The following is a 24,277-nucleotide window of genomic DNA, read 5'->3' as shown; positions in this document are numbered from 1 at the left end:
TAAAGTGTATTTTTTTCCAAAAAAATTGTGTTTGAAAAATATATTCATTTTTAAAAACTGTCCATTTCGGTTTCTGTTTTCGGCCAAGTGCATCCTGAATTTTCGTTATCAGCACCAGAATTTTAATTTTGGTGCACCACTAGTTTTCATACATGCCTGATGATCTCTTTTCTTTATAACTGAGAGGTGCAACCTCAGGATCCAATGATTGAAGTCGGGATAAACAGATACGATACTGATTCTATTGATCGCATTCATTGTGAACTACATCCTTTTGGTGGTCAAACAAACTGATCAGCAAATAAAATTGTCACACTGAAGCTTGGTTATAGAAAAGAAAAAAAAACATGATGCAGCTCTGATCAATACAACAGACTGCAAGATGAAGAAAAATTGTTCTAAACAAGACAAAGCGAAACACTCTGAAGTATAGAAGAGGGGTCTTTGTCAGTGTCAAACATCTGACATGTCCCAGGGCTGTCATGGTGGAGCTATTAAAAGCAAAACACATGCAAATGTACATAATTATAGCACTATAGGATGAAGATAATAGGCCAAACAACCCTTAACCATTTCACCGCTCACATCTGTACCCCCCCCCCCCCTTTGGACCACACAGGTTTCTTTTACATTTCTGCTATGGTCCTGTTTATTTGGCAATAGCTTTGTAATTACTTATGATAACAAAGTAATACATATTTTTTACTTTTACTTTTTGCGATATTGGTTTACAAAATTATTTATTTTATGCAGTCCTTAGACAAAAAAACAGAACCTAAAAAAAGCACTTTCCTTTTTTGAGCTAGTTTTATTGTGAACAAATTATTTATTTATTTCAGGTACTTATATAGAGCCATCAATTTATGCAGCACTTTACATATATATTGTACATTCACATCAGTCCCTAACCCTCAAGGGGCATACAATCTAAGGTCCCTAACTCACATTCATACATACACATACTAGGGACAATTTAGACAGGAGCCAATTCACCTACCAGCATGTCTTTGGAGTGTTAAGTACAAAAAAAATACAAATCTATTTTCCAATTTGTCCTGTTTAAAATGTCACTGAAATTATGATTCTGGTACAAATACGTCATTTACAAATAACATAAAGGGATTTTGTTTTCAATTTTGCATTTTTTTCTGAAAAAGAAAACAATTTAAATTGAAAAAAAAGCTTAAAATAAAGTAATAAAATAGAAATAAAGAAAAAAATCATCAGGAAGATAATAGATGACAGTATCCGCAGATCAAAGCTCATCCCTTTGATTTGCAGATGAATGAAACCAAATGGATGCAAAAGAATTTGCATACTGCGCAACTCTCTCTTTGGAGCCTGAGGTTGCGTTCACACCTGGGCAATTGCAAATGATGGCAAAACTCACAATGTGCATTTGGGTGCCATTTATCTACAGTGCCACGCCAAACATGGTGCAATTTTGCTGCAACTGTTGCACTAGAATTGTGGCAAAAAGTGTGTGCAAAAATGCACCTGGCTCAGGGCCAAATTTTAGTCCCTGAGCTTATTTGCCACAACAATTGCGCATAGGGCAGTCCATTCAAGTGAAAAGGCTGCCCTATAAGCAACACAAAGAATCGTGTGAAAATTATGCAAACAATAACGCAAGTGGGAACATGAGTTCCAGCTATGCGAAGTATGAACGAGGTTTTACGGATGCTGATAAGCATTGTCACCATCCTGTAGGTGTACTTATACTGAGACTTCAGGTCTCCTATCCGATTACTGTGCTGCTGTCACTGTACAATCACAGGCTGGAGGCAGATCCGTGACATGCTGCGCGCAGAGGATATGGATTAGAGCAATAACAAATCACTGCAGAAGACTTTTTCCATTTTATCTGTTCATGGGCTACATACTGTGTGTGTGTATATATATATATACAGTGGGGATCGAAAGTTTGGGCACCCCAGCTAAACATTTGTATTAATGTGCATAAAGAAGCCAAGCAAAGATGTAAAAATCTCCAAAAGGCATCAAATTACAGATTAGACATTCTTATAATATGTCAACAAAAGTTAGATTTTATTTCCATCATTTACACTTTCAAAATAATAGAAAACAAAAAAATGGCGTCTGCAAAAGTTTGGGCACCCTGCAGAATTTATAGCATGCACTGCCCCCTTTGCCAAGCTGAGACCTGCCAGTGTCTTGGATTGTTCTCAATCATCGTCTGGGAAGACCAGGTGATGTCAATCTCAAAGGTTTTAAATGCCCAGACTCATCTGACCTGGCCCCAACAATCAGCACCATGGGTTCTTCTAAGCAGTTGTCTAAAAAACTGAAACTGAAAATAGTTGACGCTCACAAAGCTGGAGAAGGCTATAAGAAGATAGCAAAGCGTTTTCAGATGTCAATATCCTCTGTTCGGAATGTAATTAAGAAATGGCAGTCATTAGGAACAGTGGAAGTTAAAGCAAGATCTGGAAGACCAAGAAAAATATCAGACAGAACAGCTCGCAGGATTGTGAGAAAAACAATTCAAAACCCACGTTTGACTGCACGATCCCTCCAGAAAGATCTGGCAGACACTGGAGTTGTGGTACACTATTCCACTATAAAGAGATACTTGTACAAATATGGTCTTCATGGAAGAGTCATCAGAAGAAAACCTCTTCTACATCCTCACCACAAAAATCATTGTTTGAACTTTCCAAAATGCATCAGGCTTGTCTATATGTTCATTTGCAAACAAGTTCTGTGGACCGATGAGGTTAAAATTGAACTTTTTGGCCGGAATGAGCAAAGGTACGTTTGGAGAAGAAGGGGCACAGAATTTAATGAAAAGAACCTCTGTCCAACTGTTAAGCATGGGGTTGGATCAATCATGCTTTGGGGTTGTGTTGCAGCCAGTGGCACAGGGAACATCTCACGAGTAGAAGGAAAAATGGATTCAATAAAATTTCAGCAAATTTTGGATGGTAACTTGATTCCATCTGTGAAAAAGCTGAAGTTAAAGAGAGGATGGCTTCTACAAATGGATAATGATCCTAAACACACCTCGAAATCCACGGGGGATTACATCAAGAGGCGTAAACTGACGGTTTTGCCATGGCCTTCACAATCTCCTGACCTCAACATAATTGAAAATCTATGGATAGACCTTAAAAGAGCAGTGCGTGACAGACAGCCCAGAAATCTCAAAGAACTGGAAGACTTTTGTAAGGAAGAATGGGCAAAGATACCTCAAACAAGAACTGAAAGACTCTTGGCTGGCTACAAAAAGCATTTACAAGCTGTGATACTTGCCAAAGGGGGCAGTACAAGATATTAACTCTGCAGGGTGCCCAAACCTTTGCAGACGCCATTTTTTTGTTTTCTGTTATTTTGAAAGTGTAAATGATGGAAATAAAATCTAAGAATGTCTAATCTGTAATTTGATGCCTTTTGGAGATTTTTCCATCTTTCCTTGGCTTCTTTATGCACATTAATACAAATTTTTAGCTGGGGTGCCCAAACTTTCGATCCCCACTGTATATATATATATATATATATATATATATATATATATATATATATATATATATATACGCACACACACACTTTACCTTTTACATGAATTTTCTTCACCTTTTTTGCAAATAAAGAAACGTATCTTGTAGAGAAAATGTAGTCGCATGCATTGCTCAGGTGTGATTTTGCCCATTCTTCCACACAGTCTTCAAATCTTGAAGGTTCCGTTTAGTTTTTTCCATAGATTCTCTGTTGGATTCAAGTAAGGTGATTGGCTGAACCATTCTAGCAGCTTTTTCTTCTTTATTTAAAACCAACAGCACCTTTAGAAATATATTTACTGAAAAAAATAGTGATTGGTGGTGCGTGAATTTTTTAACTTCTGTTCTAAACTTTATTCTCAACTGCAACCACCGATCCAGCCATCCAGGATTGATACTTTCTTTCAAAATCTCCCCCTGCCGCGTATCATTCCAGCTTATATGGAGCTCATGGAATCGGAATTTCGAGCTGAGGAAGTTGCAGAGGCAATAAAATGCCTGAATTCCTCCAAGGCACCAGGACTGGACGGTTTTTCGGGCCATTATTGTAAGAATTTTTCTGAGGTCTTAGGGATATGGGTCAGATTACCTCTCCATAGACAGGGGCACCCGAAAGGGATGCCCACTATCCCCTATTTCATTTGTCCTGGCTTTGGAGCCCCTGGCCATAAAAATTAGGAACAACCTAGATGTTTGTTTTGGGTATCCCATGTGGTGACAAGGAACATAAGTGCACCCTATTTGCGGATGATCTTTTAATGCTGTTGACATCGCCGGCCTAATCTGTATAGTGACCTATCATGTTTTTCAGAGATCTCTGGCCTTAGGGTCAACCATAAGAAATCCCTTGTCCTCAACTTAACTTTGGATGACTCCACAGTTCTTTCTTTAGAACAAAGCCTCTCTTTTAAATGGCAAGCAGACACACTTCCTTATCTAGGAATTAATCTAGCCTCTTCTGTGGACACCCTGTATCAACGAAATTACCCTCCCCTATATTAAAAACTGCAGGACGATCTTTCCAAATGGGCCATCCATCCCCCATCATGGTTCGGTAGGTTGTACTCAGTAAAAATGAATACTTTTCCTAAAATTCTGTACCTGTTTCGAACCTTGCCGATAATGATAAAAATGTCTGATTTACATATTTTCCAACAGAAGGTGTTAAAATTCACATGGGGAAATAAGAGACCCAGGGTGAATAGACATACGCTTTTTGCTTCGAGATTGATGGGAAGACTGGGGGCCCCAGACCTATCTAAATATTTTTATGTTGCCCAATTGGTCCCATTGATACACTATCATTCTAAACACGTCCGCCCCCCGTGGATGCATTTGGAATCATCCCATACCCCTAACATCCCAATCAGCCATATGATGTGGCTGAAAGCCAAGGATAGACCCACAATTTTGTGTCCCATGTTATCATTTTCCCTTTCCTTATGGGATAGATTGGTGAATAAGCATGGTTTTAAATCTCCCCATACTTCCCTAGCTCCTTTATTGAGCAATCCGGCATTTCCCCCAGGATTCAGCCCCTCTGCTTTTGAATGGTGGACAAATAAAGGTTTTCTTCGGTTGGCGGGTTTTTGCAACCATAGAGACCCTATATCTAGGATAGTATTTTCAAACAGACAGATGAAAGCTCAAAGCTGCTATAGGTGAGAATCCCAGTGCAAATTGTTGCCTTCCCTGGAGGAGAGAGAGGAAGAAATCCATCCATCCACCACAATCCAGGAAAACAGGGCTCTGGATGACATCAAGACCCCCTGCTGAAAAAAGTGTATCACTACACTCATCTATCCATCCATCCATCTGGGATAAGGATACAGCCCGAAAATTACCCACAAGACCATTTAAAGGGACACAAGCTGTTTTTGACCTCACTTAACGGTTTGGTCAAAAAAATAAGGTAAGCGCACATAGGAGAAGGAGCACTCTATGAGGACGTATCACAAAGTGGACTTTTTGATATTTTTATATATTTTGTTTGGAATGGAGATTTAATTTAAAATATATATATTTTTTGTTCCTGTGAAATTCCACAAGAATCAATGTTTCACAATTATTTAGAAATAGCACATGTTTTTTGGAGGATCACGATATGATATATATGGTTATTATTTAAGAGATTTGGTCACATAGGATAACATACATATTAATATAACTAAATAATTAAGTTTAATTGGTTATTAGTGGAGCGCGACACAATTTCACAAAATTTGATTTCAGGAACAACATCACCTCTCCACTAAGGAACTCTAATCGCCTCTCACAAATAACCCATTTTCTTCATACCCTTAGACGCTCCAGTGACTTGTCCTCATTGACTCCAATGGAACGTCTCTGTAGAACTCTAGATAAACACACTGGTCATATATCTATGATATACGCTATCTTACAAATGGATTCCTCCAAGTTACCCTATATGGAACATTGGGAACAAGACCTGGGGGAAATATTAGAGGTGGCGGAGTGGAATAAACTGGTGTAGCTTAATTCCAAAAATGATATCTATACTTCATTGATTGATGCGAATTATACGGTTTTCTTGCGGTTTTTGGTACCCTCCCGCTTAGCGTCTTTTGTTCAGGGGGCCTCCTCCAACTGTTTCCGCAGCTGTGGACAGGAGGGAATGGTTTTCCATACGTGGTGGACCTGTAGCACAGTAAAGCGATTCTGGATTCACACATATTTTATATATTCACTTACTCAGGTTAATCTTATCAAATCTCCACTTAAGGCCCTCCTGGGGAAGCCGGTGGAAGGCATACCCGGATATGCAAGACGCCTGATTGCATTTATATTTACTGCAGCCAAAATATCCACTGCACGCTCCTGGAGATCCCCCTTGGTATCCTTTGACCTCCTGAAGGCCAAGCTGACCTGGCTTATGGTCAATAAATGTTTGACTGCTATTCTTCGTGATAGGGTGGCCTATTTTGAAAAAAACCTGGGATCCTTGGATGAAATATCTCTCAGCACTGTCCTAGGCTTGATGGTGGACAATATGGGGATTCTATAAACAGTACACGTCTTGAGCCCCGTGCTTGATTGCCTGCTGGTTTCTCTTCCTCCATGTGTCCTTCCGTCTTCTTTTTCCCTCTCTATTCTTTTTCGATTTCTCTTTTCACTTTTCCCTTATTCCCTCATTTCTTTCCCTTTACGTTTCTTTCCCTTGTATCGGATATGGTTAACTAAAGGTCGTGGGGGGTGTCTCCCCTTATAGCCTGTTGATTACTGGAGGGTGATCGACCCTCCATACAGGTTATGGTAGTCTCTGACTGCGGGCCTTACACTTATAAGTCCCAATGGGCCCTTTTGGCTATCATTGACTGACAAATGTCCTGGAAAATTGTATTTTGTGCATTGCTTGTATCAGCCCAGACGGGTGGCATTTTATGGAAAATGGATGTATAAATTTCTGGATTGACTTGTAACTCCTTTCATAAAACGAATAAACATCATTGAAATGAAAAATAGTGATTTGAAATCATAATGATAACAAATCACCCAAATGGCTCTGATCCAAAGTAAATAGATAGGAAATTGTATCATATTTACTTGTTTTAACTTTTTTTTTGCATTCCTTTATTTACTTCCAGGTTTCCATGCCTAGGCAACTTATGTCATAAATCCCAGGAGTCTTCAGAAGGGGAGGGAGGGTTTTCAGTTCAGCCAATGCCTGAGCGAAGAACAGATGGATTACGGAAGTAACTGCTACATGAATCGTCTGCCCTTATTCAAGATGGCTACTGTCAGAAAAGCCAGAAGGTGTTTTTCAAAATGATTTCTCAGCAAAATAAAGCATAAAGACATGTATGGATGAAGGAGTTTGTTTTGAATATTAAACATGAATTTTATAGCATTTTTGGTTTGTGGTACTCAAACACAGTGCAGTTCCACTTTAACATACCCTGGAATGTTTGGCTTTGGTACAAACACACAAGGTGACACACACTGGTTAAAATGGCAATTAAAGGTTAATTTACCACATCTGTTACTTTTTAAATTGCAACTAGTGTCGGTGTATAAATAGTCATTGCATTTGTTATCTCTTATGTAGATGCACTGAGCAGGCAAGATCCTGAGCCATGGGGAGCAGAAACGAACTAACAAAAGACCTGCATAACAAGGTAATGGAACTTGATCACAATGACAACAAAGCTGTTATGAATTAATCTGCTTCATAACAGCTCTGCTTCTCTTCCTGGTGAGCTACGATTGGCCCACAGCTCTCACATGGTACATGGGGCCAATCACAACACCCTGTACCACATGACCATGTGTATCATGTGAACTTAATCCATTCATGACAGTTCAAAGCAAATATTGCATTGCAGAACAATAATAATTTTACTGCAATGCAAAGTGTAAAAAAAATAGATAGCAATAGAGTCTGTAAGCTCCCCTCTCTGCCAGGGTCAGCTAGGATTAGATTGCCTTCACACTATCACACTCACACTATAGGTCACTGATTGCCACCATTACTAGTATAGTTCTGTTCATGATCAATATATTGGATTTGTACAAACACTATATAAGTACCTCCGAAGTATAGTGTTCCCAAAAATGCAGTGCTACAGGATCAGCCCCGTTCGCTGTCGGCACTACCATTTAGCCCCTCCACTGTTTTTCATGGAAGATTTGTATGAATTGATTGTGGGCCAAAGCAATACATCACCGCCCAACCAAATTCAGGTCTTCTCAGAAAATTTGCATGGAAACCTATCATGGTTTCTGAATTTAAAACTTTTTTGGGCCTAATCCTCAACATGGGCATTACAAAAATGAATGAATTGCAGTCATATTGGTCCACACACCCGATCCATCATATGCCCATGTTCTCTGCAGTTACATATATGCCCAACAAGGACAAGCAATGTACTGGTATGTCGCTGGACTTTGAGTGGTTATACCGGGATGATATCTGCAGCTATAAATATCATCCTGGTATCGTTTTTGTAAGCTGGCGGTCCGCTTTCACATAAAAACAAATTGTAGCAGCTAATTAACTGCTGGATCGCTTTTACAAGCAGCGGGAAGGGACGTCTCCCCTCCTGCCACCTTCCACTGTTTTCTTGGGCTCTTCAGTCCCATTGGGGAAAACGAGAATGCAGCCGGCAGTTCCGCTGGCTGACTATAGGTGTGATCAGAGACCAGAATGCCACCAGTCATCGCTATGGTCTAAGACAGGGGTCTGCAACCTTTAAGACATAAAGAGCCACTTGGACCCATTTCCGAGAGGGAAAAAAAGACTGGGAGCCGCAAAACCATTGCAACATTTAAAACAAATCCGACACTGCATATATTGCAAAAAACGCTCTGGTCATGAAGGGGGTTTAAGGGCCCAGTAAGCAAAGGGTTAATCAGGGCCACAGTGTATCGTCATAATCACAATCATAGCCTTAGGTCAGTGGTGGGCAACCTTTTTTTTCGACTGAGCCAAATCTCGCCAAAACCACGATTGAAATTTATTTTGAGAGAAACATTTTTAAAACTGAAAATACATCCCCCATATAGTAATTCATCCCCCATATAGTAATTCATCCCCCATAGTAATTCATCCCTCATATAGTAATTCATCCCCCATAGTAATTCATCCCCCCTATAGTAATTCATCCCCCCTATAGTAATTCATCCCCCATATAGTAATTCATCCCCCATAGTAATTCATCCCCCCTATAGTAATTCATCCCCCCTATAGTAATTCATCCCCCATATAGTAATTCATCCCCCCTATAGTAATTCATCCCCCCTATAGTAATTCATCACCCCTATAGTAATTCATCCCCCATATAGTAAAATTCATCCCCCATATAGTAATTCATCCCCCATAGTAATTCATCCCATATAGTAATTCATCCCTCATATAGTAATTCATCCCTCATATAGTAATTCATCCCCCCTCTAGTAATTCATCCCCCCTATAGTAATTCATCCCCCCTATAGTAATTCATCCCCCATATAGTAATTCATCCCCCCTGTAGTAATTCATCCCCCGTAGTAATTCATCCCCCCTATAGTAATTCATCCCCCCTATAGTAATTCATCCCCCCTATAGTAATTCATCCCCCATAGTAATTCATTCCCCATATTGTGTGAATTCACTTACCTTTGCTCCGCGCATTCCTCTCGCTGGGTTCCCGCGCCGTTCTGGTCTTCAGGGCGGACTGTGAGAGGAGAGGAGTTCGTCACGCTGCCCCGCCTACATCCGGGCTGCCCCGCCTACATCCTGACAGCCAATGTTTGCCAGCGGGCGCCCGGCACACAGAAGATCTACATTAAAAGAGCCGCGGCTTGCCGACCCTATTGCCTGTCACCTGGTGGGCAGTGTGCTCCGGAGCCGCAGGAAAGGTGAAAAAGAGCCGCATGCGGCTCTGGAGCCGCGGGTTGCCGGCACCCGGTCTAAGAGAACGGAAACTACGAGCATTTGTTCATTTCCGTCTTTGCCGGATATAAACAGAGCCATTTTAAAACTGGATAAAGCATCTGATCACACCGACCTTGATGTGATCAGATGCTTTAAGGGCAGAGGAGAGATCAAGAGTCTAATAGACCCCAGATTTCTCAGAAAAGAGTACTTATCACTGCCTATTGCTAACACAAGAGAGAGTTACATTCCCTGTGATAACAATAAAAGTGATCCAAAAAAAAGAAATTCCCCCCCAACCCCCATGGTGGTGTGCAAAGACAAATGCAAGCGGTGGTTCCATGTCAGTATGTAAACAGAGATTGCACCATACATGCGAGGTATCACCGCGAGCATCAGATTGAGGGCAATAATTCTAGCACTAGACCTCCTGTGTAAATGTAAAGTGGTGACCTTATAAAGGCTGTTAAAGCATCACTTATGGATATTAAACATTTACATAGTTTGTCGCCACTGCATGGACGTGCGCAATTTTAAAAAATTTCATATTTGGCATCCATAAAAATTTTCAACACCCACCGTTTTATTTTCTATGGGCCTCTGCTTTTAAAAAATACATAATGTTTGGGGGTTCAAAGTACTTTTCTAGCAAAAAATAATAATTTTTTTTCATGTAAACAAAAAGTGTCAGAAAAGGCCTGGTCTTCAAGTGGTTAGAAGAGTGAGTGGTGTGTGGCATAATCTTCTAATGTTGGCCCTGGATAGTAGAAGCACCCCCCCTCCCCAAAGGATTCCTTTTTGGAAAGTAGACACTCCAAAGGTATTTGCTAAAGGGCATGGTGAGTATTTTGCAGATCTCATTTCTTGGAAAACGAAGAACACAAAAATGTATTTTTCCTTTTATTTTTCAAAACCCTGTGACAAAAATTCTGCAAAATATTCTGCATGCCTCTTACTCATCAAATTTCATGGGTTGTCTACTTTCCAAAAAGAAGTCATTGGGGGGGGGGGGTTTGTACTATCCTGGCATTTTAGAGCCTCCGAAACTTTGATAGGTAGTGGGGAAGTGACATGAGTAAATATGTCCTTTGAAAGCCTGGAGGTGGTCATTGGATTTTCGGGACCTGTATGTAGCTAGGCTGCCAAAAAGTCTCTCACATGTGGTATCCCCATACTCTGGAGGAGTAGCAGAATATGTCTGCCTGTCAGTTTTAGACACTATCCCAATGGCTGCAGCCACTGGATTGTGTGTAAAACCCTGTGCTGTCAGGTCCGCACGACGTATGGACCTGGCAGTGAAAGAGTTTAAGTATATGTCAACCCAACATTTCATATTCCTGCTATGTACCTGCTGTACCATGTACTGCTATGAAAAAAGTGTCCTGTTCTCTTTGCGTTGCTTCCTTTGTGTGATATCCGTTGTGTTCCTGCCAGTCCCTCTACTTTCTTAGTAAAAACGGACCACACTAAGCAGGCAGCACACAGCATGGTCAGTTCTCTAGCTGTGTTGGGAACTTAGGCTGTTCTCCCCCAATGATCAGACTTGTGATGACGCCCCCATACCCTGCACAGCCATTCACTGGGAATACCAGTGTGCTGCTGTGTCTCCTCCTCAAGCTCATTATGCAACTGAGAACAGAAGGTATGTGATCACTTATAAAAAAAAGAGGAAAAGGGTATTTATAATGTTTTTATAGCTATAAACAAATGTTTTGACTTTCATTTCTATTTGAAACTGAATAGGTTGTTTTACAAGGTAAGAGTTTACATATAAAGTGTACTTAAATCTCTGGATAAAAATTGCCCTGGGAGCTTTATGCCATAATGTACTTGTATGCATCGCATATTTGTACATTATGAAAGACTTACCTGCCAAGCGGTCTCCTCCAGCACTGCTATCTCAGTGTTCTCGGCTTTTATCTTCTCCCAATCTACCCTCCGGGTTTGGACTATGCAGCGACTTGACTGGCCGGGTTGTGATGACACCACTCCTGCGCACGCGCTCAGGAGTCACATCATCAAAGCATACAGTGGTGCCATAAATGTACACTGCCCTGCACAGCTCAGTGTACATAAAGTGCTGACAGGCGGGGAGAAGCAGATATGACAGAAGAGACCAATAGGGTCTAGGGTCATAAAAATCCGACCCTTCAGCATTTTTTTTTCTGAATTCCATTTTAACTGTATTGCGTAACTGCAGTTGAGAGAACTCAGGTCACCAACCTGGCTGTGCTATCTGGCAGGGCAGTGTAAATCCTTTGTCAATTTAGCCGTTTGCCTGGAGTTCATAATTAACTTATCTATAGCTCAACTACGCTCAACTGTCATTCTGCAGCAGCAGAAGATGAAGAGAAGCAAGGAATGTCAGGTGTCTTAAATAAATTGAAGTATACCTAGTAGTGCGAGTAACATACAAATCATAGGATAATGTCAGGGTTGTAAAGCACTGCGTAAATTGACGGTGCTATATAAGTACCTGTAATAAGTTAATAAATATGTACAGAGGTTCAAATAACAGTGCTGCAGATTTGACTTCACCTCTAAGCAATGACATTGTGCTCCCGGCATAATGTATGAGTCCGTGCTTACCTAAAAGCAGATGGTGTCTTCATACTATGGGGTGGAGGATTTACACATTCAAGGAAGTAGATCACTGCAGGAAATGATTTACGGCGACCCACAAGGACACTGCTATGAAATTCCAGGTGGAACATGTAAGGATTCTGCCTTACGAATTACAGGTTTTTTTTAACAAGTTATGTCCCCAACATACCAATATCAATAATTTGCCCAGAAAGTAAAAATATAAACCGGCCTTCCCAATGCATTCTCACAAAAGTAAGAAAAGATAAATTAGAACAAGATGCCTGTAAAGAAAATTTGCGTTATACTCTCACTGATCCTGCTACTGTCCTATGTTTCATGCGGCAATGAAGTCAGCCAAAATTGGAGCTGTGAGTGGCCCTCTCAGTACCAACCAATTCAACAAAAATCAATCTAAAAACAAAGAAGTTGGATAGAAAACAATCAACCGAACAGGTACTGCAGCCAATCAGATGCAGTCACTGCTAGGCTTTTTAACTTGTAGTGTTGTGTTGTAGTACAGTTACAAAATAAGTTACTGCGTAGAAATCTCCTAGAGGAGATGTAATTGTACTTCATCAAAATAGATGTGATTTGCTGATCTTTTTCTGCAATTTGAAAAGGTCTTCCTCTTTCTTTCTCCTTATCAAATCTATGTCACGAAAATGTGACAAAAAAAAATGTACTCTACACTAATATGCATAAAACTGCACAAAAACACACACAATGCATGTGGACATGCATCTTGGGTCCATGCACACTAGGAGCAGGGCGTGGGGGCGCCTTTTAGTCGGAGCGGAAGTGGGAGTGGGTACCTGTCAAAATCGGGACACACGTTCACTCCCTCCTCCCCAAAAGCTCCATTTCACAAACAGGAGTGAGGGAGGAGGGCTTAAAGTGGAACGTCCCCTTTTGGGTGGAGCTTTACTTTAAGATTAGGAAATGCTGAGGATTTAAAGTAGAATTATAGGCAATTTTCATTTTGGACAAAGCAAGGGAGGGTTTTTTTTGCCATCTGTGTCCCATTGACCTTTACTTCCTCTCCCATAGCCAAAGCAGAAAGTGAGAAGAAATCCCTGCAAATTAAAACTTGCGGACCACCCACCCCACACTACAGGCACAGCGATGTAGCTGTACATCGCTCGTCTCTTTAGGGTACAGGGCATGCACCCCTGCCCGCCTACTCCAGCTGTGATTGTACACAATGGGAGTTTGTCAGCAGGTCCCAGTCAATAGTTTTCGCACAAACCAATCAATATCCACTTATTGGGATCTTTTTTTTTTTTTACCAAAGACAAGTACCAGAATGCATTTTGGCCTAAATTTATGAAGAAATTTGATTTTTTATTGTACATGTTTTTTTTTCCGAAAGCAAAAAAATATTGTTTTCAAAATATTTGGCCTTTTTTTCTTTATATAATAAAAAATAAAAGTTCCAGTGGTGAACAAATACCATCAAAAGAAAGCTCTATTTGTGTGAAAAAAGGACATAAAAGTTTTGTTTGGGTACAGCATTGCATGACTGCACAATTACCAGTTAAAGTAGCACAGTGCTAAGTGGCAAAAAATGACCTGGTCATGAAGTGGGAAAAACGTTCTGGAGCTGAAGCGGTTAAGGCAATTCCTTGGAAATCCCTCAGGTCACCAGAACTAGTGTCCTCATTGGAAGATTTCCCCTCTATTACTGCTCTGGGGACCCAAAATGTGGGAATTTCTTTTACTTTCAATGATAATGGTAAACAAGACAAATAGAGAGGGTGAATCTCCCTAAAAGGGCCAGAGGCAGCAGTAATAACCTACCAGGTGTTCTAATCCATCTCCAGTCTGCCAAAAACTTAAAAAAAAAAGAGTTTTTCCTGTAGTAATAATTTAATTCTGCTTTAAAGAAAAACTATATGCACATTTTTTATTAATTTTGGATAGAGTAAGGGAGGGGTTTAAACCCCTGTACAATTTTTTATTTTTTTTTGCCATCCATTACGGAGATTTCCCTTCACTCTCTATCCCATAGACAAACAGGAAGTGTGAGGAAATCCCTGAAAATTAAAGTAATTCCTTGGGGACCCCCAGGTCACCAGAACTAGTGTCCCCACTGGAAGATTTCCCCTCTATTACTTTTCTGGGGACAACCCAAAATTTGTGATTTTCTTTTACTTTCACTTTCAATGATAATGGTAAACAGGACAAATAGAGAGGATAAATCTCAACGAGGGGCACAGACAGCAATAAAAACTAACAGGTGTTCTAATCCCCCTTCATCCAAAACTAAAAAAAAAGTACTGTCTTTAGTTATACTTTAAAGCTCCATTCACACTTCTGCGACTCCAAAGTTGCACGATTGCAGTGCGATTTTGATGCAACCTTGATCCGACTTTACACTCCCTGGCACTAAGTCACAACAAAGTAGTGCAGGAACATTTTCAAAGCCGCTGAAACTTTAAGTTGCATAGATCCAAACGGGGGTAATTGAAAACAATGGGCTGTGATATGTCAGGCGTCTTTATGTGTCCATAGTCACATGACATATCGCAAAAGTGTGAATGGAGCCTGACTCTTTAACCATTTGCCGCCCGCCCTATGGCCGAATGGCAGGCGGGAAATGTCATCAGCCATATGGCGTCCTCCTGAACATGTGCAGATTGCGCTCCTGCAGAGCGGTGCAGTGGCGCGATCTTTCACCGGCCGTGTACCTCGGACAGAGTATCTGAGTATCGGCCCCGTTGCCAGTACCATGTGACCTGCTGTGACCAATCACAGCAGGTCACATGACAGTTGTATACAATGGATGGCTTCATTCATGCCATCAATTGTATACTACTGCCTAGCTGTGAATGGTTACAGCTAATCACATGTACATGTCATGTGATTAGCTGTGACCAAATCACAGCTAAGCACAAAAAAAAAACCCTGAATGAATCGATGTCATTCAGGTAAATGCTTGCTTATAGCAAAGTAATTCTTTGCTATAAGCAAATTGTGTAAAAAAAAAAAAAAAACACTGATCACTTCCCCAAAGTAGTACAATGTTACTATGGTAACATTGTACTACTTTGGTCATAGTGAAATATGAAAAAAAAATCTTAAGAAAAAAATTTAATAGAAAATAAAAAATTTTTTAAAAAATTTAAAAAAATATATATATTTTTTTTTTTTTCATACTGTCACCAGTCAGTGTCCCTGATCACCGCCATGCCAGTTATATGATGACGCTGTACTGCACTGGTGACAATATATTAAAAAAAAAAAAAGTGAAACTAAATTTTTCTAATTTTTTAATTTTCCGAAACATTATGACAAAAAAAATACAACTTCAAAAAACTCGCCATGCCTCTTATGAAGTACGTCGGACTGTCTGCTTTGCAAAAAGAGGTCATTTGGGGGATATCTGTAATGTTCTGACATTCTTGGACCTCAAGAAATTAGATTGTCTGTCAGTACTTCAGGATTGATCAATATTCAGATCTATACCATAGTTTGTGAACTCCATAACTTTCCTACAAACTAAAAAATACATCCTAATTTGGGTTATTTTCACCAAAGACATGTAGCAGAATACATCTCGGCCTAAATGAAGAACAATTATTTATTTGCAAACTTTTATAACAGAAATAAAGAAAAACTTTTTTTTTTTCAAAAATTTTGTTTTTTTTTGTTAATTTAGCAAAAAATAAAAACCCCAGTGCTGATTAAATACCACCAAAAGAAAGCTCTAGTTGTGTGAAGAAAATGATAAAATTTTAGTTTGGGTACAATGTTGTATGACCGTGCAATTGTCATTCAAAGTGTGAGAGCGCTGAAACCTGAAAACTGGCCTGGGCAGGAAGGTGTAAAATTGCCCGGTATTGAATTGGTTAATATACAGAAAATACAAATGAAACAAACCTAAAAGTTAATTATAATAAAATAACACATAGGGCTCATTCATTACCAGCAGGCTGCGCTGAACGTATGGCCTCTGGTGTTCTCTGGGAGGAGCGGTACTTTTTTTCATGCACACACCACCATAACATGGTTGTCCTGTCTTTGAGCTGGGAGTGCACTGGACAAGTGCAAATGATGTGAATGGGCCTTAAAGTATACATTTATCCAGTGTTTCTGAAGGAAACAAAACACAAAACAACCACATTCTTTGATTCCAGTCATGTTTATGGCTCCCACGCTGTATGTTTATACCCACAAAACAGCTTCTTTTCCCTAATCAAAGTAAATGTTCTTCCACATCAGATAAGTAGAAGGGCCTATGACTAAACAGAGCTGCTATTCATAAGGCCACACAACATTATTCAGCAGCTACAATCATTGGACACCTAGCACATATGTGACTTTCAATAGGCGTTTATTCAAACCTCTGTATCTTCATTAACATAACAACCTCGTTCACACTATGTCCAGTTACCTGCACTGGATAAATGCTGGTCACTACAAGGGCACACAGAAAACCATGTTCACACCACAACACACATTAATGCATATAAATGAAATGCAATGCATATAAAAAATGCATGCAACTGCGAGCTACTGCCCATGCATTTTCAATGCATTTTTGTAGTATGGTGGAAACGACCCTTCAGGATGCACAAACGCAGAATTCTAAGTCTGAAACAGTTTGATTATAGGTGACTGCTGGTCAGCTGCCACTATTCAGTAGTTCCAAAGCCAGATTAGATCCAGAGCCATGCGCTGTTAAAGTGTTTCTAAAGGCAGATTCTTTTACTTTAGTGCATTCCCTGCATAAGGGTAAAACCTTCTGAGTACAGTTCTCCCCCAGCTCCCCATTATATTTACCTGAGCCCAATCCCGATCCAGCACTGTGCTGAGAGCATCAGTGCTGCTCTCTCTTGTCACCGGCACAGAGACAGGAACTACTGGCTCCCGCTGCTGTCAATCACAGCCAGTGAGGAGGGAACCAAGCTGCACTGTGTCAATGGAAACACAGAGCGCGGCTCATGATCAAGCACACACAGGAGCGCTCCCATTGCAAGCAGCTTACTACGGTGGCACTAACCAGAGGGGAGGAGCCAGGAGTGCCCTGCAGGGGACCCCAGAAGAAGAGGATTGATGCTGCTCTGTACAAAACAATAGCACAGAGAAGGTTAAGTGTAACAATATTATTTTTAAAGCATTTTTCCCCCCTTTACAATCACTTTAATTTACAAAAGTGTCACATTTCTCCACCCTTCTGACTGACACAGACAATGAAAATGTTTGAAATGGCCAACACATCTATGTAGGGAACCATCAACTCAGAAAAGCACTCACTAAGGAACCAAACTAAGCACTATGCAGACATAAAACAATGTAAGAATCAGGGGCGGACTTGACCATTTGAGCACTCCGGCACTGCCCAAGGGCCCAGGGTCAGTAGGGGGCCCCATGAGATGCCCCTGGTACCTTTCATTGGCTTTTTTGGGTGTGGGCGAGGACACAGGGGCCCCCTGATCCCCTATTGCCCGGGGGCCCCATGAGTTGTCAGTCCGCCCCTGGTAAGAAGAAATGTACAGATTTCCATATATTGAGAGGCTGCCAACTATAAGTACGGCAGTATCCAACTTTCGGGTATGTGTTGTAGAATACTAGAGGATAGGATGTATGGACAGAAGTCACATGACCTGCTTTGGAAGCTGTCCAGCTGTCTACTGGGGATAGGAGGTAAAAATTGGTCAACCAACTCAAAAAGTCACAATCTACATACATTATGAAACTGTATATAAACAATAAGTCTAGGGTCACTAGTGGGCAGGTAGCGCACATCTATTCACAGGCACAGCAGCCCATTCATTTGAATGGGCTACTGTACCTGTGCTTCTGGTAAAGAAAATGTTTCTGACCCTTTTTTTAAAGCACAGCTGCATGAAACTGCATGGTGCTGTTTCACGAACCCCAAAATGTGTTGCATTTTTGATGTGTGAAGTAACATTTAGAATTAATAGAACCTCCGAGCACCTACTAAACAGCAGCCTGTTTTGGCTGCGGGTGCAGGAACTTGTGAGATTTACATGCATTCCAGCAACCACTGCAGTATAAACCTAGACTAACCAAGAACTTCTCTTATTAGCCCTTTCAGACAGGACAGACCCACCAGCGGATCCCAGGGGATCTCTCCGCTGATCCCTGCTGAGCAAGGGGATGACAGCTCTGTGTCCACTCCGCTGATGCAGAGCGGATACAGACACAGCCAGCTTTTTCCTATGGGACAGTCGGATGGAAATGGGCTGGCTGTCCATTTCCACCCTACTGTCATTGAATCCAATCCACCGAACAGATGGGGTGCCGATTCAGAACATTGCAATGGCTAGACTGCATCAGCCCTAGTTTCATAGATATGGTTGAATTTATATAATTTTTTTAGTCAGTTTCTGAAAAGATCTTGATGAACTTGTTCTTCTGTTGCATAGTTTGTGTTTTTGCATACACCTTATCAGATAGCGAGTGTTTACGTGCTTCCAACTGTAATTTTACATCTGAAACATTGGATTCATAAGTGTAAGGCTCCGTTCATATCTAGGCATTGTGTATTGTGGGCAGAATCGATGCGATTCTGCCCGCAATCTCAAAACGCTCTGCAAACTGACAAATCAGACTGCGCTTGTTCAGGTGCCATTCATTTTCAAAGGCACCTAAACGGATGTGCAATTCTGCAGCGACTGTCCAAAGATACATAGTGCAAACCACATTGTGCGAAGCTCTTTGCCCAAAAAAAAAAAAAAAAAAAGCATGTGCTTCTTTTAGGGCGACAAGGTTTGTGCAAATTATCGAGTCACAACTGCGGCAGACAACACAAAAAATGGCGACCATCCCAACCTATAACCAGCCTTAGCAGTAAGGTGCACATGGAAGGGCAATGCACATCGCAAACAAACTGCAATGATGCATGTGCTCTTATTATGGAGGCTTTAGAAATTTTAGTTAGGTCCACAGTATACAGAAGACCCTTGACATGGAACGACCCTTGACGTGGGACTGTTGCTTACACATATATTTGCAAATGTGTGCAAACAAAACCCTCTGTTTTAAATGCAAACTGTTAGCCAGGGCCAAATTAGTTGTTTCGCAGGCTGACTGGTAAGTGTTGCTGGGAAATCCTTTGTTTACAATTGTGGCAGAATTGCAGTGCATTTTAGATGCCATTGAAAATTAATGGCGCCTGAACAAGCATAGTGCTGTTTGTCCATTTTTCAGAGTGTTTTGGGGTCAAAATGCCTAGATGTGAATGGAGTTCTTACCGGATTATAGTTATGATCGTATAGTAGGTGTGTGTACATTGCCACTCATATAGTTTCATTTTTGCAGACTGAGCACCGTAGAGGTTATGACTACCCTTTTATGTGTTTTTTTCATGCTAAAAAGAGATTAAATAAAACACTACATCAAATATCTTGAAATTTTCCGGGCAACCAGAGTGAAAAGTGGTATATAGCAATTATGATGTATCTCAAAAACTAGAGCGGATAGGGAAAAAGTGTTTCAATTTTTGGAACAAATATAACCAGGAACAGGTCTAACAATCAAGGAACCAAGATGTGTGTTGGCTCAAGGGAATGAAAGTGTTTTGTTACACTGTTTGATCAATACAACAATTAACCTGTTGATCCTGCTAGAAATCCAGTGCTGTCCTACAGGTGGCATGTTCAGCTGGCCACACAAACGGTGGCTGTATCCTGCTGTACTCATTGAAATGGCGATGCCTCCAAACAACCAAGTGAATGAGTTCTTCTGCAGCCACCACATCGAAGGACTGGTAAGCTGCAATTTATACAATTTTTGTTCCTGGGTTTACATACACTTTCATGGCAAGCTGGTAGAACTGGGGGTAAGCATTCCTTATGACTTATAAAACCATCTTACAAAAGCAGTGGTCCACAAGTACAGATACAGACGATGTCACGCAAGTACAGGAAATAGTACAGAATACAGAAAGAATACTCCGTGAGTTTAGAATTAATTTTCAAGCTACAACTGCACCATGACGTGATTAGCGGTCAGCTTTGACATCTTCCTGGCCGGATAACTCAGATGGGTTCGGACTCGGGTCCGAACACACATCTACTTATTCTTACACATCTGACTGTATCATTTACTAAATCACAAGGGCTTTGTACAAACTAATGGTAAGTGTGCAATCAGATTGTAATGTGTGGGGCCATGCTTATAAAACCCCAATGCTGTCTCTTGTGCATCAGCTTTTATGAAGACATTTCACCATCTCATGGAAAAATAGGTCATTGTAGTTAATCAAACATAAAGAAAAGTGTGTTCTAGTAAAATACCCAGCATTTCATCCAAGACTCCGATGTTCATTGCCAATGCCAGAAAGTAACTAAAAAGTACAAGCGGTGTGGATTTTCCAGCTACAAGACAGAGAACATAGTGTGTCCTGGACTCTCACGGTTTGCTGTCAAGCTATGACACACTTCATCAATGAGTAAAGGTCTTGTTCCTGCACATACCAATAGCCTTGCTGTGTTTTCTGAGCTCTGCCCGATCCCTGTAGTGTTGCTGTAGGAACAGTTTTTAATCTTTTAGTAGCAACATAATAACCTGAGTGTTAAGACTTTGAGCTATTTAGCAGCCTGTACCAAAAGGGACATGAATGTGACTTTCCCCAGACATTCGCTGGTAGTCAATTAAGCACTGTCTTTTAAAACACATGTACCTGGAAGATCCACCTGAAGTAACTGCAAACATCTCTGCTTTAAAAATGTGCCCCAAAGTGTCACAACCTGAAGAAAAAGAACAGCAATGAAAAAAAACTGTGACCAAAGATCTCCCAGCACAGCTTGCCACAATCACTTCAATTTTAACATAAAATATTAAAGTCAGCAGCTGCAAATCCTGTAGTTGCTGACATTTTAAAAAAGGACACTTGCCTGTCCCAGGCCAGTTTCCTCAGTCTTTGGGTCCCCAGAGTTGGCAAGTTTACTAAGGGTTTACTTATTGCAGTTTCACAGCCAGTTTACCACTGCGCATGTGTGAGCCACACTGCTGTTTGTGAATGGTCCCGCAGCCTCCTGGGACCTGTGAAGTGGGAGTGGCTACCTGCTAAAACTAGGTAACCCAAAAAAAAACCCCAAAAACTCAAAAAGTGGGAGAGGAGGAGGGGAGGAAATGTTAAAGTATAAAACTTTCCTTTTAGGGTGAAGCTCCCCTTTAACCTCTTCACACTGGTCTCCCTCATATATGCAGTGCCCCAGAGGTAGGCTTTAATGCTGGGCTGCCACATATTTGAGTCTATTGACGTATTCTGGGAGCTCACTTGGAACTCCGAGTATAGTGACCGAGCTGTCACCGCCAGCTCTTGGTCATCGTTTACAATTGGGAAGCGGGGATTGGTTCCTGACCATGTGATTACCAATCACAGCAATCAGAGGATGAAGAAGCCCACCCAGTTAATGAACCGACAGCAAAGGGTTAATACATTTCACAGTTCTTTCATCAGCCAAATATCCTCTATTTCCTGTCTTGGAGAAGGCTGCATTCAGCAACCAGAGAGACAACGGTGACACCAGAGCTATGATGCATCAGTGGAGATAATCCATGAATTATAGTTGGTCAACAATTGTAGCTGGTTAGCCAATATCTCCTCCTCTGCAAGATAACTATAGTTATGGCAAAACTTGAAGCGAAGCATAGACCTAGGTCTGTGACGGTTTTCTGGGCTAGCTACTCCAAGTTCAAAATGAAAGCTGGCTATACATACCACAATTTGATTGGGAGTGCCTAAACAATCTATTCAGTTCATACCCAAACAAGCAGGCCCACAAACTAAATAGCAGTTGTTAAATGACACACATTGCACTCAGACTGGTAAATTGCACAAGTAATCAAATTGTACAGTCTCTGCACAATCTCATTTAGGCTCACCATACACATTAAAATCTAGCCATACTATCTCCTTTAGATTACCAAAACTATCTATTATGAGGACTTGTCCTAAATACCCAATCAACCTGTCTCCAATCAAGAATACACTTGTTGCATACTTGTTGGTAGATCTAAAAAGGATATTGCATAAAAACCTAATGTGCATGATGAGCTCTGGATCAACCAACAAATCTGTTGTGCAAAATTCACCTAAACAATACATTCTCACACAGGATCTCACACAAGTTTACTACACAGTCTTTGGTAAATCCAAAGCTGACTAAACACTACACAATTTTGACTGTAGAATCAGACTGTAAAACGTGTGGCCAGCTTTAGATTTGCCAGTTACAGTATTACAAGATGTGTGACTACTTTAGCACGCTTGCTTGTGAGAATTACAAAACACTCATCAATGCAAAGGAAACTGTTATTGAACTGAATAGTTCTATAAAAGATAACAAATGTCAGATATTTGTTGGTTCCACTGAAGAGACAGTGAGGGGAAATTTCATTAAAGGAGTCACAGACACCAAGGACATTTTGACGAAGTTATAAATCTTATCTACACTATTAAAACATTAAGGGCTCGTTCACACCATGGTGCAGAGATGTTAGTTTTTCTGCAGGCATTCTGCGAGGATACAACAAAATCAATTGTTCCCTATGTGCCCTGTTCACACCACAACACTGGTATCACGTGCAGATTTTTTCAGCACAGGAATCTGCAACGTGTAAAAAACTCATTATGCATGAAAACTGATGTCTCTGCAAATGAAATCTGTGCATCAGTTTTCTACAGGTATAGTGTGAACAAGACCTAAAAAGACAAATGGCATTTAAAGCTCATTTACATTTGTGTGGTGTGTTATGTCATATGTTAACATGCAAATCATTAGAGGCAGCTCATTAAAATCAATGGACTTCTGACACACAAAAACATCCCAGTTATTGGGCATGTCACCTAATTTTTGCCACAACATACTATGGTTTGTTGCCATGCATTGCACACACTGGGGTGCTATTCAAGATGAATGGCACCACAGTGAGTCAGTGCATGTGTTATAGAAGCAAACCAGCACTTCCGCCCTGTTCACAAAGCGCGATTCTGCATGTCACATAGGGCTAAGCTAATTCACGTGAATGGCCTTCCCTATGCATGTTTGTCACCCAAAAATAAACTCCTGCTCCTTTTTGGGAGTCAACTTGGCACAATTTTTAAAAGCGTGATTTGCCATAATTGCCACATGATTCTGTCATGTGACAATCACGGGATTTGGGATGTCTTTCAAGGATAATGGCACCCACATGCACGTCACACATTGTGCAGTGATTGCCATGCAATTTGAAATCGCAGCATCAGGAAGTGTGAACGGAGTGTTTAAGCAAAAATATCCAAATAATGGTTGCTGAAAAAGAAGAGGAATGGTAGTTTTGGAAGGGTTTATTTACATGAAACCCCTTTAAAAGTAGAACTATAGGCAAAACTTTTTTTTCTATTTAGGATAGAGCAAGAGAGTGCTTTAACCTGTCAGAATTTTTTTAGCCATCTGTTTCACATTGCAGAGATTTCCCTTCACTTCCTGTCCCACAGCCAAACAGGAAGTGAGAGGAAATCCCTGCAAATTAAGGGAATTCCTTGGTGACCCCCAGGTCACTAGAACTAGTGTCCTCGCTGGAAGATTTCCCCTCTATTACTTTTCTAGGGACATCCCAAAATGTGGTGTTTTCCTTTACTTTAGCTTTCAATGATAATGGTAAACAGGACAAATAGAGAGGGTGAATGTACCTATCAGGGGCACAGACAGCAATAAAAACATGACAGCTGTTATAATCCCTCTCCACTCTATCCAAAACTAGAAAAAATGTTTTGCCTTTAGTTATACTAACCATGCATATAAACACGGAAATAACAGATTTGGCATTATTTCACATTAAAATG

General features: G+C 40.7%; 1 protein-coding gene across 2 annotated transcripts in view; it reads right to left on the bottom strand.

The window, feature by feature from the left end:
• NBEAL1 (neurobeachin like 1) overlaps positions 1-24,277 on the bottom strand; it is a 241,734-nt gene that overhangs the window by 200,319 nt on the left and 17,138 nt on the right. The gene's annotated exons all lie outside the window — the stretch shown is intronic.

Source organism: Staurois parvus, unplaced genomic scaffold (genome assembly GCF_062004578.1).
Source record: "Staurois parvus isolate SC_StPar_1 unplaced genomic scaffold, SC_StPar_1.0 ptg000011l, whole genome shotgun sequence".
Classification (NCBI taxonomy): Eukaryota; Metazoa; Chordata; class Amphibia; order Anura; family Ranidae; genus Staurois; species Staurois parvus.
Note: the sequence above shows the minus strand (reverse complement) of the source record. Positions and strands in the feature narration are given on the sequence as shown.